The 17,211-nt window shown below is 48.1% G+C and overlaps 1 long non-coding RNA gene and 1 pseudogene across 1 annotated transcript; one reads left to right on the top strand and one right to left on the bottom strand.

The window, feature by feature from the left end:
* Window positions 1–573: 573 nt before the first annotated feature.
* On the top strand, window positions 574–1,118 carry LOC136533235 (uncharacterized). The gene is made up of 3 exons (XR_010778413.1): window positions 574–659; window positions 751–952; window positions 1,044–1,118. It is a non-coding gene; the product is annotated as an uncharacterized lncRNA (long non-coding RNA).
* Window positions 1,119–12,051: 10,933 nt separating this feature from the next.
* Window positions 12,052–14,269, bottom strand: LOC136533236 (uncharacterized; annotated as a pseudogene).
* Between the last annotated feature and the right edge of the window lie 2,942 nt (window positions 14,270–17,211).

The following is a 17,211-nucleotide window of genomic DNA, read 5'->3' on the forward strand; positions in this document are numbered from 1 at the left end:
AATCCGAAGGACATTCAAATGCTTGAGCGATTCCATTTAGGCAAAGACAATGAAGAAGACACAGAACCTTCGGATAGTGTTGCCCATTTGGACAATTTTGACAGTGATGATGAGACCTATGACCCCAATCATGAAGATTATTCCTAAACCATGTAATACTATGTTTTTTATTAAATTTTGTTATGTTTATTCATTTTGAACTATTTGACATGTATGTACTAACGCTTGTTGTTCATTCTTTGTACATTGTAGGTGACAGAACAAAGATGGTGGGCAACCGTTCACCGAGGCAGGTGCTCTCGGTGTACCAGAGGCTACGCCCTCCTGATGGAGGCGAGGGGACGTCTTCGCCCCTAGCGGCGAGAGCAGGCCCGGGTCACCCCAGCATGGGGAGGGTGAGGGGGAGGGGTCCGGGGTCGCCCCAGGAGGGACCCGCCTCCTCCCTCGGCTCTCGACCAGCCGGAGGACCCTGTCTCCTACCCTCGGAGGACCATGTGGCGGCCATGGGCACGACCACAGACACTCCGTCGGGGGACGAGGGGACTCAGCAGACGGAGGACAGTTCTGCTCAGTCGGCTCCCTACCTGCGAGGTCCCACAAGCCTTCCTCCTGGTTCCGCTTCCTGACCGACGCCCACTGGTTCGTCCTGTGGGAAGAAGGTAAGTAACTATAGATGTTATCACTAGTACTTCATATGATACGTTGAAAATCAAAAGAGAAACTGATAATTTTTCTTAATCACTTATGCAGGGGCTGGCTAGTTCTGTCGGGTGCTCTTGACCCCCCACGCACCCCCGCTACCGTCCTGGGATGTCTGTGCAGGAAACACTTCCCCGGCCTTGTGGACTTGAAAGAGGGGAGGTGGGAGCCGGCCTGGTCGTGGGACAGGTACAAGCTCGGCTCGGATGACGAGCAGGACAACAAGCAGGAGCGGGTTTTGGCGGACTTTTGGGTAAGTGTCTCACAACATAGCTCAATACATCTCCTCCATTGGTTAAGTCTTTTATTGAAATAATGAACGGATACATCGTGTTTGTATGCAGAGGTACTTCAAGGCCGAAGAAGGTCGAGAGACCCTAGCGGATCAGACGGCACACAGAGCCTGTAAGAAGTACGTCAGGCGACATGATTCACGAGGCGCGACTCCAGGCCCACGTCGACTACTACAGGTCCATCAAGAAAGAGCCCCTCAACAAAACCGGCGCAAGAAAGGTGGCGCTGACCAAGGAGCAGTACCTTCAGGTAGGTGAATAATATTGATTCGTTTTGAGATTTAGTAGGTCCAGAATTGATCTTCTTATATGTCAAACACTTGATGATGTGTAGGTGCCGGCCTCGTGGTGCATGTCGCATAGATCGGCATGGTCGAGGATCGTGGACAGGTACCTTGACCCGGCGTACATCGCAAAGCACGAGCAAGGCAAGCGGAAGCGGGCACTGAGGACCGGTCCAACTCACCACCAAGGCAGCCGCAACCTCCCCGCATTCAAGCGGGCACTTGTATGAGATGTCATTTATCTATTCTAACGCTCAATTTTGCCTGATTTCTAATCATCTTGCCGTCTTTCTCGCAGGAGGTGGCACACCCGGACGTGCCGGTGTCGGAGTTTGGGGCATGGGCTGTGTCCCACATGGGCCCAGGTGAAATCCGGTGTCGTCTTCAACCCGGATGCCACTGCCCAGGCTTACTCTGACCCGAGCGTCCACGCTAAGGTCAGAGACTACGCGGAGGCGGTTAGGGCGCTCCGTGGCTCAGATCACAATCTGAGCACTGAGCCCCTTGAGACAGAGGTGATCGTGAGGCTGGGGCAAGGCAGGAAGCACGGGCGGTTGTGGATTGCAGACGGCGCCGACTCCTCGAGCTCTGCACCCTCTCTCTCCGACGTGAGGGCACGGAGCACGGCCAGAAGCCTTCCCATACGTGCACGGCCTACTCCAACACTGTCGCGGGTCGACGAACTTCAGGTAATTCCGGTTTCACTCGTCGTACATTGAACGTTACACACATTGATCAGATTTGCAATACTGAAACATGTGATTGAAACACTGCAGGCCGAGCTGGCAGAGACAAGGGAGACGCAAGCGCACCTGACCGCAGAGCTGGAGGCCACGAAGAAGCAGATGGCGGACATGTATCAGATCATGCAAACCATCGGGCAAGCATCGGGTGTCCAAGTGCAGTTGCCAGCTCCTAGCTCCGGTTCGACACTTCACTCCTGTGAGTATGAAAGTTTAATGCGTTCGTGCCGTTGGGATTGTCGGCCTTCGTGCCGTTGTGATTTTCGGCCTTCGTGCCGTTGGGATTGTCGGCCTTCGTGCCGTTGTGATTGTCGGCCTTCGTGCCGTTGTTTCTTGCAGGTTGGAAACCTCCCCGTGCAGGGGAGGTGCTGCCGAAATTTTCAATTTTGAGTCTAACACATGCAATCTCTTCTCTTTTGTGCAGCCTCCGTCGGCGGGTTCAAACAATCCCGCTACCGTGTCACCGGCGGCTGATCGCGTCAACCCTTCGCCGCAGTTCGGTCCTTCACCGCAGTCCGGGGGGCCACACCTGCAGTCTCCGTCGCCGCAGTAGGGATGTTGAACTTTGTGATGTTGAACTTGTAATAATAAACTTGTGATGTTGAACTTTGGTGCATTTGTGATGGATTTTCGATGGATTTATTAAATATGCGTGTGCTTGTGATATATAATGCATGTGGGTGATATAGATGTGATGATTGATGTATATATATATATTGTCTGTTACAATGGAATGTAAAAAATTTTTGCAATTCTCGGGGTCTTTGCCGAGTGCCATGGGCAAGGCACTCGGCAAAGATTTTTCAAAAAAAATATATATATAATTTCTTTGCCGAGTGCCTTGCCGCGGCACTCGGCAAAGTATTTTTTTAAAAAAAATTCAAAAATTCTTTGCCGAGTGCCTAAACCGGGGCACTCGGCAAAGAAATTATTAAAAAAATAAAAAAAACTTTGCCGAGTGCCGGGTAGGGGCACTCGGCAAAGTAATTTTTTTTAAAAAAACTTTGCCGAGTGCCTGGGCAGGGGCACTCGGCAAAGTACTTTTTTAAAAAAAATAAAAAAACTTTGCCGAGTGCCTGGGCTGGGGCACTCGGCAAATTAATTTTTTTAAAAAATATTTTTTTTGCCGAGTGCTGGGTCGGGCACTCGGCAAAATAACCGTTAACGGCCGGCACCGCAACGGCCGAAAATATTTTGCCGAGTGCCGCTCCAAGCACTCAGCAAATTTTTTTTATTTTGCCGAGTGCCCGGATAAAAAGCACTCGGCAAAGACCCTTTGCAGAGAAAAATTTTGCCGAGCAGACTTTGCCGAGTGCTACACTCAGCAAAGCCTTTGTCGAGTGCAAAGGGCTCTTTGCCGAGTGTAAAAACACTCGGCAAAGCCGCGGCCTCCAGTAGTGCACCCAGCCCACTATGGCTGGAGGATCCCTATCACACTGCGCTATGTATAGAGGTGGGGGCCGATGGCTCTGAGTATGAGGTTCGCCTAAGCCGAGCTCCCCATCGAAACCTAAACCCTAATCCTGATCAAAGAGGGGCGTAGCCAGTGACGGGAAGCCACCAACCGTGCCGTCTCGCTCCACCGACGTCGACGGCTTCATCGACCTCTTCCCCGAACGTCGCTGCCCGTGTGCAGACTTCACCGATGAACGAGATGGTGGCTCTTGGACCATCTCCCTCTACGGTGTCAGGTACGACACGTTCTTCTTCTATTCCTCTCTATCTCTCTAATCTCGATATTGCATTCACAGTAAAAAAATAAAGAGAACCCGCTAGACCTAACCCTAGATGATCTTTACGATCTCTACAATGGTACCAGAGCTAGGTCATCTAGGGTTTTTAGATCTAGATCAGGTGAACAAAAAACACAGTGAAATCGAATCCCTAACCCTAGTTTTGATCCAAAATTTCTAACCCTAACAAGGTAAAAGAAAATGAAAAGAGACCGGGGGGTGGCGGGCGTCACTCAACTGCCGATCACCACCGCCACCGCGCAGGGAAAGGTGTCGCACCGCCGTCTTCACCAGCGCACGGCAAGAAAAGATCAGAGGGTTCAATTGAATCAAAACCAAAAGAAAAACTGAATCGGGTTAATCCTAACCCTAATGAAACCCTAACCCTAACCCTAAACCCCAATTGCAAGACCCAGATCCAGAAAGGGAAGAAGAAAGGGAAGGGCAGAGGCCTACCTCGCCGCTGCCGACACTGTCGTCGTGCGGGATGAACAGGGGCGCTATCGTTTCGCCGACGAGAAGAAGGCGTCGTTGCCGCTAGGGCACGGCCCTCACGGGCGCGGTAGGGCACCACCGCTAGGCCGCTCGACGGCGGCACGCTCACCCGTTGGGGAGCGCACGTGCCGGCGAGGGGCCCGGCGACGGCGCCATGGCCATTCGCTCTCTACGCTGCGGGGCTAAGAGAGGAAGAGAGGGAGACGAATGATTAGGGTTTGGGGGCTCGGCGCCGCTGCCGTTTTTTTGTTCCAGCGAATACCACGCGGAGCCGTCCGATGAGATCCAACGGCTGGCATCGCTTGGGCGGCTTTTAGCCTAGGCGGGGAAGCACATTCCCGGCCCAGGCCCAGGTTGCGGCCTGGGCGTGGGGGAGCGGGCGCGCGTCGTGCTGCTGCTGTGGACTGGGCCGTGGCTGGGCCGCGCGCTGCTACTATGGACCGGGCCGTTTTTGTTGTTTTGGGCCGAAGACGGTAACAGTTTGAGCCATTTCCTTTTTCTTTTCCTTTTCCGGTAAAAGTTTTATTTCCTGGAAAATGGATAAATGGCTCAAAGAAAATAGAAAATAGATTTTTCCTGTGGCCAAAATTCATTAAATTGAATTAGTTTTTTTGCTGCTTAAGAAATAGTTTATTCTCAAGTTATTTTGAACCAACGTGATATTTAATTAGAGAAAAAGAGATTTTGACATGATTATGATGTTGTTATTTTCTGACCAACGTTGTTAATAACAGTATCGTAATTTTAATGATTTTATGTATTATTTTTATTTCTGCCCAACGGTGATGTTGATTTAATGTATAAACGGTTGTATGTTTTCATTTTGACCAACATTGGAATCAAGGCATGCAATTGTTGTCATTATTTTGTTCTCACTCTATATGAATTATGTTTTCATGCGGATACAACTTGACGGGTTGTATCAGAGAGATCTCCACTCTCAAAGGTGATAACTACACGGAGTGGAAGAAAAAGATTGACCTGGCCTTCATCTTGGCTGAGGTGGACTAGGTAGTCACCTCATCATATCCCACTGAGCCTGTAGCACCGGTGAGGGAGACAAATGAGGCTGATGCCGCTTGGGCAACTAGAGAGAGGGATTTTGCATCTCAAAAGATGTCCTATGATCTTGAGCATAGGAAGTGGGTCACTATCAACAAGAAATATTTAGCTATGATAAAGAACACGATTGAGCCTGCAATTGTGGGCTCAATCCCAGAGTGTGACATGGTCACCGAATACCTCGATAGAATAAAGAGTTAGTTCACAGGCTCTTTAAAGACATATGCTACCCAGCTGATAAAGTAGCTGGTGACAGAGAGGTACTCTGGAAATGGTGGCATAAGAGAGCACATACTAAGGATGAGCAATTTGGCATCAAGCTAAAACCAATGGATCTGGCTCTCAAGGAAGAGTTCCTTATCCATCCGATTTTTGCTTTTTTGCCAAAGGAATTTGACACTTTTGTTGTCAACTACAACATATAGCCTGAGAAGTGGAACTTAGAGAGGCTCATGGCTATGTGTGTGCAAGAGGAGGAGAGAATGAAAGCTGTCAATGGTGGCACAATCAATTATGTGAAAGACAACAAGAAAAAGAATAATAATGCTAACTCCTCATCAAAGTCAAAGGGAAAGGGTCCCATGCTGCATCAGCCTTAGTAGAACAAGTTCACAGTAGAGAAAGACCAGTGTCTCTATTGCAAGAAGACGAGACATTATAAGAAAGATTGTCCTGATTACTTAAAGATGATCATGGCAAAGAAAGGTGAGAATATTATTACGTTAATAAATGAATCCCTGTATGTACAGTATTCAAATCTACTTGGTGGATTGACTCAGGTGCAACTGTTCATATTGCTAATTCCTTATAGGGATTCCGTTCGACGAGGACTACGTAAAGAAGAGAAAGACACGTTAAAGTTGCAAATAGAGTCCGAGCAGATGTTGAAGCCATTGGTGATCTTTCTCTAGAGCTTGCTGATGGCTTCACACTTTTACTTAGAGATGTACTTTATGTTCCCTCTTTATAGAGAAACTTGATTAGTGTTTCATGCTTGGACAATGATGGATATGATTGCCATTTTGGAAATGGCAAATGTAAGATAACATTTAATAATGCATGTGTTGGTCTTGCTATCTTACAAAATGGGCTTTATTTGTTATCACTACGTGATGATGTGAATGTTGTATACGATGATGAGAACGTTGCGTGCGACAATGAGAATGTATCCTCGTCTGTGGATGTAAACAGAAAACGAAAAAGAGCTCACCATGCGTCGTCGAAATTATGGCACTGTCGTTTATGCCATATTTCGTGGGGGAGAATAGAAATACTAGTTAAGAATGATATTCTTCCTCCATTAGAGTTCTCAGATTTAGAACAATGCAGAGAATGCATAAAAGGAAAGTATGTAAAGAAAATTAAGAAATATGTCCAACGAAGCGTAGGAATTTTACAGATTATTCACACAGACATCTGTGGTCCGTTTCCTGTAAAGAGTGTGGATGGTTATGATTCGTTCATAACATTCACAGATGATTACTCCCATTATGGCTACATTTATCCAATCAAAGAAAGAACAGAAGTATTGGATAAATTTAAGATATTTAAGGCAGAAGTTGAAAACCAACACAATTAAAAAATTAAGATAGGTCCTACCGTGGGGGGAGTACTACGGTCAGCATACCCCATATGGCCAAGTTCCTGGACCTTTTGCAAGGTTCTTACAGGAGAATGACATAATAGCCCAGTATTCTACACCGGACGAACCTTAGCAGAATGGAGTAGCTAAAAGACACAATCGTACCCTGATGGATATGGTGCGCAGTATGATAAGTTACTCCACCTTACCGTTGAGCCTGTGGATGAAGGCGTTAAAAACCACCATTCATATTCTCAATAGAGTACCAAGTAAGTAGAGCCCAAAACACCGTATGAGTTGTGGACAGGAAGAGTACCCTCACTAAACACTTATGTGGGGGGGAGTCCTGCTGAGGCTAAAGTATTTAACCCAAACATTGGGAAGCTAGATCCCAAAACAGTAAGTTGCTATTTCATTGGCTACCCAGAAAAGTTAAAATGTTTTTGTTTCTACTGTCCAGACAGACATACAAAGTTTGTGAAAACGAGACACGTTGTCTTCCAAGAGGATGAAATGATGAGGGGGAGCATGGTAGCTCAAGAAATTGACCTTAAAGAGAAGCGGGTGTATGCGCCCACTCCGATGATTCATGAGCCATTTTTCTCACTACCTGCTGTCGCTGCACCGATAGTGCAAGATACTGTGGTGACAGCACCTATTGTTATTCTGCCTGTGGCAACAATGAATGACGATGAGAAACCTGTTCTTCGAGATCCTGTAGAACCTATTGCCACACATGAGGGGGAGCAACAACAACCTCAAACAGAAGATGTGCCAAATATGAAGGCCCCTAGAAGGTCTCAAAGAGTTAGAAAATCAACTATTTTTGCTGACTATGAAGTATACAACACTGAGGAATTTCAAATGGAGGATGATCCCACCTTATTTGAAAAAGCCATGAGAAGTGATCATTCATCAAAGTGGCTTGAGGCCATGGAAGATGAAATGAAATCTATGAATGCCAATAAAGTTTGGGACTTGAAAATAATTTCTAAAGGAGCCAAAATAGTAGGCTGTAAATGGGTCTATAAAACAAAACTTGACTCTCAAGGGAATATAGAGAGATATAAAGCGTGACTTGTGGCAAAAGGCTTTACGTAAAGAGAAGGCATTGATTACAATGAGACCTTTTCTCTAGTCTCATGTAAGGATTCCTTCAGAATCATAATGGCATTAGTGGCACATTACGATTTAGAATTACATCAGATGGATGTAAAGATGACATTTCTCAATGGGGACTTGGAGGAAAATGTTTACATGACACAACCGAAAGGTTTTGTCATGGAAGGAAAAGAACAAATGGGATGCCGCCTAAAGAAATCAATTTATGGATTAAAACAAGCTTCAAGATAGTGGTACTTAAAGTTTGATCAGACAATAAGGAATTTTGGGTTTAAAGAGAATGTAGCGGACAATTGTGTCTATGCAAAGTTTAAGAATGGAAAGTTTATCTTCCTTGTCCTGTATGTGGATGATATCTTACTTACTAGTAGTGATGTCAGTCTACTACTGGAGATAAAGAAGTTTTTGTCCTCAAAATTTGATATGAAAGATCTTGGTGAAGCTTCGTTCGTTCTAGGAATCGAGATTCACCGAGATAGAGGTAAAGGGGTATTAGGACTGTCACAAAAGACATACATAGTAAAGATCTTAAAGAAATTCAATATGCATAAATATAGCCCCTCACCTACTCCTATAGTCAAGGGCGACTGTAACACCTCTGGTGTTTTGACCTAGCACTAAAATTTGACATGTCATCATATGCATTGCAAAGCATTCAAAAAGTAGAAAATTTTGAATGCATTCACTAAATAAGCTTTATTTCGTAATGTTGTTATTTTATGTGAAGTGATTCAAAACCCTAAATAAAGATCATGACCACAAGGGTCAAATTTCATGTGATCATGTGAGGCCATGTGTCATTTGACTCAAATAACCCTAATGGGCCATGTTACTGGTCAAAAATCAAAATTAAAGTAAAAAGGTAAACAAATCAAATTTGAATTCGAATTCAAATCATAAAGGTCCTTTTTGCCCCTTTTGTCTAATTCAACATCCATGTGGAATTTGGGGTTGAGGCCAAAAGTAAAGTTGAAGATTATTTTATAAGGATCAACTTTGGTATTCAAAGTTTTTCAAGTTTACATATAAAATTTGGAGTAATTTTGAAATGATTCAAATACTCAAATGCACCCCAAATTCAAATTTCAAAATGGAGGCAGAATTTGAAAATGTTCCTTGAAGCAAAGTTGTAGAGTTTGAAAAGTTGAGCAACTTTCATTTTTGGAGATTTTCAACTTCTTTAGAAAATTTGTGAGTAATTTGCAAAATTAACGCAGTGGCAATTCTGTAAATACTTCAAAATTGAAAATCGGCTGAGTGCCACCTCTCTGCTTGCCGCCGGCGCCACGCTGTTGTCACCGCCGATCAAATTGCGCCGCTTCCTCGCGCGTTGACACGCAGCCGGTGCCGTGGCGAGTTCGTTCGTGCGCTGTCGACGCAGGGCGTCTCCTTCCCGCCTATAAGTAGCAGCAAAATATTCGTTTTAACACCATACCAGCTCATATTCAAAATATATGCTATGCAGTGAAGGCGGTCAAATGTGTGCAATTAAAGAGGTTAAGGTCATTTCAGATGATTCTAACTCAAAAGAGTGCCTCAGACAGCTAAATTAGGTGATTATATACTATTAAAATATTGTACATATGGGCATCAATGTTGTAGAAGAAACTATATTTCCTTTTTGTACTGACACTAGCTGCTATGTACAGGAAATCATGCTGCTGAGAGAGCTGTCATATCCAAACATTGTTCAACACTATGGCAGTGATTTGGTAATTAACACTCATAAGCGGTGCAATTACAGCCTTGAAATTAAGCATTGATACAACGGTCATATTAATATGTGTTTTATGCTACAATGCAGTGCAATGAGACACTCTCGGTCTATCTCGAGTATGTTTCTGGGGGCTCTATCTATAAGTTGCTTCAAGAATATGGTGCATTTGGGGAGGCAGTTCTTCGGAATTACACAGCACAAATCCTTTCTGGCCTTGCATACTTGCATGGGCGGAATACAGTGCATAGGTATTTGGCAGTCATTACCATCATCAATATATAAGGTATGGCAGTCATGACCGTGCAGCTCCAACACACCCTTTGCATCTTCATTCTTTTCTTGATCACAACATCTTTGCCATTGTGATTGGCAGCATCAAAGTCCCGGACATTCCTGCCTCCCTTGCCAGAAATGCACTTGCCGGCATGCACCTCCATGTCCCGGACGGTGCCATAGAGGTAGAAGAGGAGCAGCGTGTACAGGCACCTGGAGGAATGACCCAGGCTCTTGGTCGGAGGCTGCGTCACCTGCGGGCAGACGGTGAGCCGTACGCTCTTCCTCCGCTGCGCCATTACGCCGAGCATGTCGCAGACCTGCGTCAGCGAGCTCAGCGACGTCGCCTCCATCTTCTGCCGTTGAAGAAGAAGCAGGGGCAAAACGGTCACGCTGGCATGGTGGGCGGATAAAATGGCATTCCAGCGAGTGTGTCCAGTTTTATAATGGCAAACGAATGAATCCCTTTTATAGGATGGCAAACGAGCGAAGCCCACGTTTCATAATAGCAAAATTCCAATTATCTCTATTAAAGCATGCCAACGTTCAGCAACTGGCCAACAGAAATATAGGTGAGCAGAGTCCAGGTCCAGGATCCAAATTATTATAAGAACACATGAAAATCCTGAAACAATAGAGCATGCTATGCTGGAAAAAGACATACCCACACCAACACTGCGTCAATGTTGAAAATTCTAATATACTCCATTCGTTCTAAATTATAAGTCACTTTAACTTTTTAGTACATCCTCTACGAAATCCAGAGAAGCCGATGACTCCCAACTTTTGTGTTCAGATATCAGAGCTTGTGTTCTACTAGAAAAGAAGAGATTCAGGGATTGGAAGCCTGGAGACCATGTAAACTGGAACATCTCAATGAAGAGGATACCATACTCATTACAGAAGATAGACTGTTTCAGTTTTTTCATGCTCATCCATTGCATGATACTGGATCCATGTTCGGAACCATCTAACAAGACATTCCACATGAACTCGTCTTATGCATCCTGAACTATATATGACTACCTGATCCCATTCCCAACAATGCAACTCTAGGCGAACTTTTTTCTTGATCAGAGGACTCTGTACCAAGACCAAGCAGACTGCACACCACAAGTAACTGCGATCTACTCACAATCAGAAATGGCAAAGGATAAATCATAAGAGCACATTTTTTAACAGCTGAACAGACTTGAGGAGATGATTACTTGACCATCTGAACTTGAATATCCCAAGCAAACCATGATCAACAGAGGTTTATCAAATCACAGTTTCACAGTAGGTAGATCAATAGATTGTTGGAACTAGATATTCAGGGCCTGTTTGGCAAACCATGATCAACATGAATAACTTTCTAGGTGAAGCTGAGCTGTTTTGGAAAAACTGTTTGGCAAAACAGCTTCACCAACAACTTAATACATGGATGGGAGAGAGAAATGAGGGAGAGAGCTAGGATAAACTACTTTTTCAGCTTCATCCCAACTCATGTCTTTGTGAGAGGGGGAGAAAAACAACTTTATGGGTGAAGTTGTTTTGGAAATAAGTGTTTGACAAATAAAGTAGCTCGCAACAGCTCTGTGCCAAACAGGCCCTCAGAGAGCAAGCAGCTATAGTATCACAAAGTGGACTTAATGTTCCAAGTAAACCACAAGCAACTACTATCACTATAGATTGCTGGAACTTAATCTATCAAACACAAATGGGTAAGTCAACACATTGCTAGCTCTGACATTCAGAGACAACATATGCAATGTTGCAGTAACAACCACCCACAGAACAGAGCAAACAGAATAACAGATGCAGAACAGAATTGAACAGAACATGAATAATTTTCCAAAGCAAGCAAAACAGCAACGCCGCATAAAGTTCCATCAAGAATTCGTTCACCATGCAGCAGTGCGGATACATTTCATCACGCGATGACATGAACATCCATCAATCCGAGTATCTGACTACCAAAATCTCATCCCTCATCTAACAACCAAACTGCAAGCTCAAAATCCTACTAGTTGCTAAGAAACTCAGAAGAGAACGGACGGGCTCACGCATCACTGCCCTTCGCCGTAGCCCTGATCAGCTGGGATCGTCGCGGAGGTCATCGGTGTGGAGGCGCAGTCGCCGAAGGGTCCCCCGACGCCGCAACTGTAGTTCGTCTGGAGGTCGGAGGCGACGGCCACCGAGGCGGCGAGGTTGGCGAGGTGGAGGCGGGGGAACGGAAGGTAGATGCCGTGGACGGCGACGCGCGAGTTGATCACCACGTCAGGTTCCTTCACGGGTATGTAGTTGATCCGGACCTCGTCGGTGGCGGAGCCGGCGCCGAGGGTGATGACGAGCTTCTGGTCCTCGCCGGCCAGGGTGGGAAGTACGGTGCCGGGGCGGAGGAGCAGGAGGTCGGCGCGGGTGAGGCGGTGCCCGGGGACGATGTGGAAGCGCACCGCCGAGACGTAGCCGTGGCCTCCACCGGTGAAGATGACCTGGTCGTCGAGCGCGAACACCGTGAGGTTGGACAGCTTCTCCAGCTCGGCGAACTTGACGCGCATGGCCAGCGCCACGAAGCCGAAGCCGCTGTCGCGCAGGCGGGATATGGCTTCGCGGATCATGATGCGAACGACGGAGGCGGCGGTCGCGGCGGAGGTGGCTGCCGATCTGGCGCTGAGGTGGTGGTGGCGGCGGTAGTGGTGGAGGTGGACCTGGTGGTGGTGATGCGCATGCGCGTCGTCCTCGACGCAGGAGGCGCGGGAGAGCGGCGGGATGAAGCCGTGGAGGCCGTGCACGACGTAGCGGCCGTCGTCGTAGAGCTCAGGTTCCGAGACCATGACGCCGTTGACGTACAGGCTGGCGTGGTGGACGGAGAAGGGCCCGCGCTGTGGCTGGGCGGCGACGTCGAGGCAGAAGCCGACGGAGGCGACGGGAGCTTCATGGCGGGCGCGGCGGCGAGCTCGGCGTAGGGGAAGTAGCCCAGGGCCATGTGGTCGAGGAGGAGGTGGCGTCGCGAGCACTCGGGGCAGGAGTGCTGGAGGAATACGTCGGGGGCCGCGAAGACGGTGATCGCCCCGGGCCATGCCGCGACGGACGCCGTGTCGGCGAGGAGCGTGGCCGACGAAGCCATCTCGTTGTACCCCAGCGACGCGAGCACCTTGGCTATCTGCTGGAGGCCGAGGTCGTCGCCCGTGCCCGAGGACGCCACCCGCGCAGCGTCGTCGTGGACGGGAGGCGGAGGGCTCGCCGCGTCGCGGTACGGCTCGTCGACGACGGGAGGAGGAGGAGGCAGAGGGATCGCCGCGTCGCGGTACGGCTCGTAGACGACGGGAGGAGGAGGCGGAGGGCTCGCCGCGTCGCGGTACGCCTCGTCGACGACGAGAGGAGGCGCAGGGCTCGTCGCGTCGCGGTACGGCTCGTCGACGACGGGAGGAGGAGGCGGAGTGCTCGCCGCGTCGCGGTACGCTTCGTTGACGACGGGTGGAGGAGCCGCGGGCTCTGACTCGGACGACCCCGCCTCCTCAGCCTGCGGCTGCAGCGGCGCGAGGGAGGGCGGCATCGGATCCCCCGCGGCGAGGCGGGGAGGGGGAGGCGGGGGAAGGTCGAGCCGCGTGGTGTCCCCCGCGTCCGCGCCCATCGCCGCCATGGCGTCCTCGCCCGAGGAAGCCTGGGCGGCCACGGAGGTGAAGAAGGGGTTGAGGACGCGCAGCGACTGGCGGGTCTCCTCCGACGCCGACTCCATGCGGTTCTGGTGCATGGACGGCGCGGTGTCGAGGCGGGCGGTGGCCGTCATCGTGGACGGGTAGCGGTGGTGGTGGTGGTGGGGACCGTGGCCGTGGTGCTGGAGGTGGAGATGCTGGGAGTGGGCGGCGGCGGCGGTGGAGAGGAGCAGAAAGGCGAGGAGGAGGGGCAGGTGGAACGGCGGAGCCGCCATGGCTGCTCTGCTGCGGGCGAGGGAAAAGGCTGCTGCGGCTGAAAGCCTGAAACGGAGGGGTGGTGGAGTGGGGTTATATCGCCAGAGGCCAGGCCAGAGCACAGAGCGGAGAGCGCCGCTCGCGACGGTGCCGTGCCTGTACGTCCGAAGTCCAAACGGGCTCGGGTTTTGCTCTCTTGGCCAGCAAGTAGATCAATGTGAAGGACGGAAATGCCCCTCTGCACCTCTGGGCGATCTCCGTTTTGGCGGGAGAATTCTCAGATTCTTTTTTTTTTGGTTGTTGATGATGCACTGTCCTTGCGCTTATCTCCTGCTCCAGCTGTGTACTTTGCTTTTGAGTCGGTTACAGCCATTGGGTTATTCGTGGGAATGCCACGTAAAGTTGTGCTTCTACCGAGTAATTTGATAACTCTAGTTTACCGCGTAATAAAGATAAAATTACATCAAGGTGAAACACACGTGCATTGAATACTGGAGAAGCTAACGTTTGATATTGTAGCTCAAAAAAATTGGAGTTGCCTGAATCTTTAGAAATTTTCAAGCAACAATCAACTAGTACAATTAAAACGACAACTCACACAATTCACATTTTTTTTCTATAGCCAAATAATCATAAAATTACATGTTCCCTTAACAACATAAAAAAATCAAGGGTACTGGGTACCAATATGATGGAACTGTACAATAGATGACAAAGCAAGAAATGCAGTCAGATCCAAATATGTAGCATACAGACACTGATTACATGTCAAAACAAAACTACAAACTGGCATACCAAGAGAGAAAAACATATAGTCCACAACCAGCTCAAAACATTCTGGTACATTCTGTGAAAGGAAATTATCCTTGCCATAAAACATCAGCATAAGTAAACAAATTGTCACTAGACAAAATAAAAAACATTGAGCAACATTTAAGAGTGCATACTCAATCCCAAAACAGCAAAGTAAAGTTGGGACCGATTACATAGCATCACGAGGGAATATCCACGTTGGGCGCCCCTGACCACCACTATGCTGCTGGAGTAATTGCAGTCTCTGATAACAAAGGAGTGATGATCCCATTTCTCATGTTGTACACACCAGAGTCACGAAGAGGGATCAATCAGCAAGGCCAGCTGGACAGGTAGTCACACATGAAGTGTATGCAGTCCTCTTGAATTCCAGTGCACCCTCCAGCTGGGAAAGACTTGGAGCAATGCTTCCCAACAAAGAGTGCCTGGCCACCCAACTTAGAGACACATCTCCATTGGCCTGGTTTGGCTGCTCCAGTCTGCCTCAAAGACCTCAAATGCCACAGTGCGGTCACCCTGACTAGGACCATGACTTAACGCACAATCCCACTCAACCGTCCGTATCACCATCAATAGCCTACCACAACATTCAACTAGATAACTCATCTGCATGTACAATTTCCCATGGGGCAAAGGTTGGGGCAGTGCAAGTCTTTTAGTAGGCCTAGTTATGCATTTGATGAAGGGCAGGCCTGGTGCAGTGGTGAGAGCTGTCTCACTGAGTCACCAGGTCGTGGATTCGAAGTACCTCCGGCACTGGGTGTGCCCCCTTTAGTTATGCATTTGACAGATGATATCGTCGGCTCACTATCAAGACCACAATTAATCTCAAATATTGAGAGCTCGCAGTGAAGATCAACACCATACAACTTCCCATTAAAGAAAGCAATATCAGAAAGGTGGTTAAAACGACCGAGGTTGCTCTCTATGGCCAAGTAGGTTCCAATTGATTGCTGGAATATACGAATTGTACTGCCACTGCCCAAGATCAACGCAGCAACAAGGGAACCTGGTGATGATTCCATGGGCGAGGGCACTGCCAGCTTAGTAAAATAAGAATTATAGCTGGAGCTTGCATTGAACCACTTGATGTCTAGCTTAGGAAGGTTCCGTGTGGCCTTGGAGAAAGGGTTCATCAATGAGCACCCACCATCATGATGCACAAAGAAGAGCCAGTCATCAGCAGAACCACAGCAACGGGCATCATCTGATCCCAGCATTCTGATAATTTTACCATCTGGGATTGTCAGGAAGGTTCCGTCAAGCAGGGTGAGCCATGGAAGCGGAGGTGGCAGTAGCTGCAACAGAGCATTGGAGCGCCATGGGCGGCACACTGCCCTTAGTCGAACACGATCAGCTAAGGAGGGAAGCCACATTAGGACAAGTCCCAAGAGTTCTGGCTGGAGGTCTGGCCACGATGAAGATTGTGCCTCCATCATGCAAAGTGCAAGCCTGAGAAGAAATGAGATAGAATCAGAGTTAACAAACAACAGACTTGACAACGTGTAACTAACATGAGTGAAATAGAACCGTGTAATATTCAACAAGGCAGCACACAGTCATGGATAGCAGAAAGATAAGCTCAGGGTTTAGCAAACTCCAAAGTAAAGAACCCCCATCTTTATTTGGAGGGCTGTAATTTTGCTGGATTCTTGCAGGATTTCTACACTCCTGTGCTCCAAACAGGTGCTGGTGCCAGGATTTGGATTTGGGTATTTCCCTTTTCCGAAGCAAAAACATGTTCAATAAAAAAATTACTAATAGAAGGTACAGGATCTTTAACTTTTTGATGCTACTCTATATTCAGCAATTAAGTATCTCCGTTCATCCAAATGGCAATCGTTCACTAATAGAAGTCTGCTCTGACATGCTCAAGCGAGCATTCCAATATTCAAACTACACAAAATTAGCTAGATCACTGCTTCCTCCTATCCAGATCGGGTCCCTGGCGTGTACTATAATTCTGATAAACTGGGACATATTGTCTCGTACTCCGTAGCAATCATCAGATGGCGTCAAAATTCAAGGTCGATCCTTGTGATGCCAGAGCATTACGTACCTCCCCTTGTGTCTTGTGTTCGTTCGTGTCGTCCCGCGGGAGCGCGATGGCGAGCAAGATCTCGCGCGCGTTGTCCCGCAGCCCGCCGCCTACCTTGGCGGCTTGGCCCTCCCTCACTGCGCCCGCCGGCCACCGTGGCGCCGCCCGCGTCGTCCTCTCTTGCGAGTTGCGTCCTGCCTAGGGTTTGGCCCAATTTGGGGAGCTGGAACAGAAGACTAGACGGCCACACGAGTGGGCCGGCCTCAGGAAAGAGGATACTCAGGATAGTGGGCTTTGTGGGCGCCTGGGTAGTTGGCCGGTTGGGTCGCATGACTCGCATCCAGGGACGAAAACGAATCGGATACGGACGGATATCACCGATATTACATTTATTTTTATATTTTTGTTCGGATTTGGATTCGAATACGGATAGTGTCAACTATATCGGATAGGATACGATTGGA

Source organism: Miscanthus floridulus, unplaced genomic scaffold (genome assembly GCF_019320115.1).
Source record: "Miscanthus floridulus cultivar M001 unplaced genomic scaffold, ASM1932011v1 fs_816_2_3, whole genome shotgun sequence".
Classification (NCBI taxonomy): domain Eukaryota; kingdom Viridiplantae; phylum Streptophyta; class Magnoliopsida; order Poales; family Poaceae; genus Miscanthus; species Miscanthus floridulus.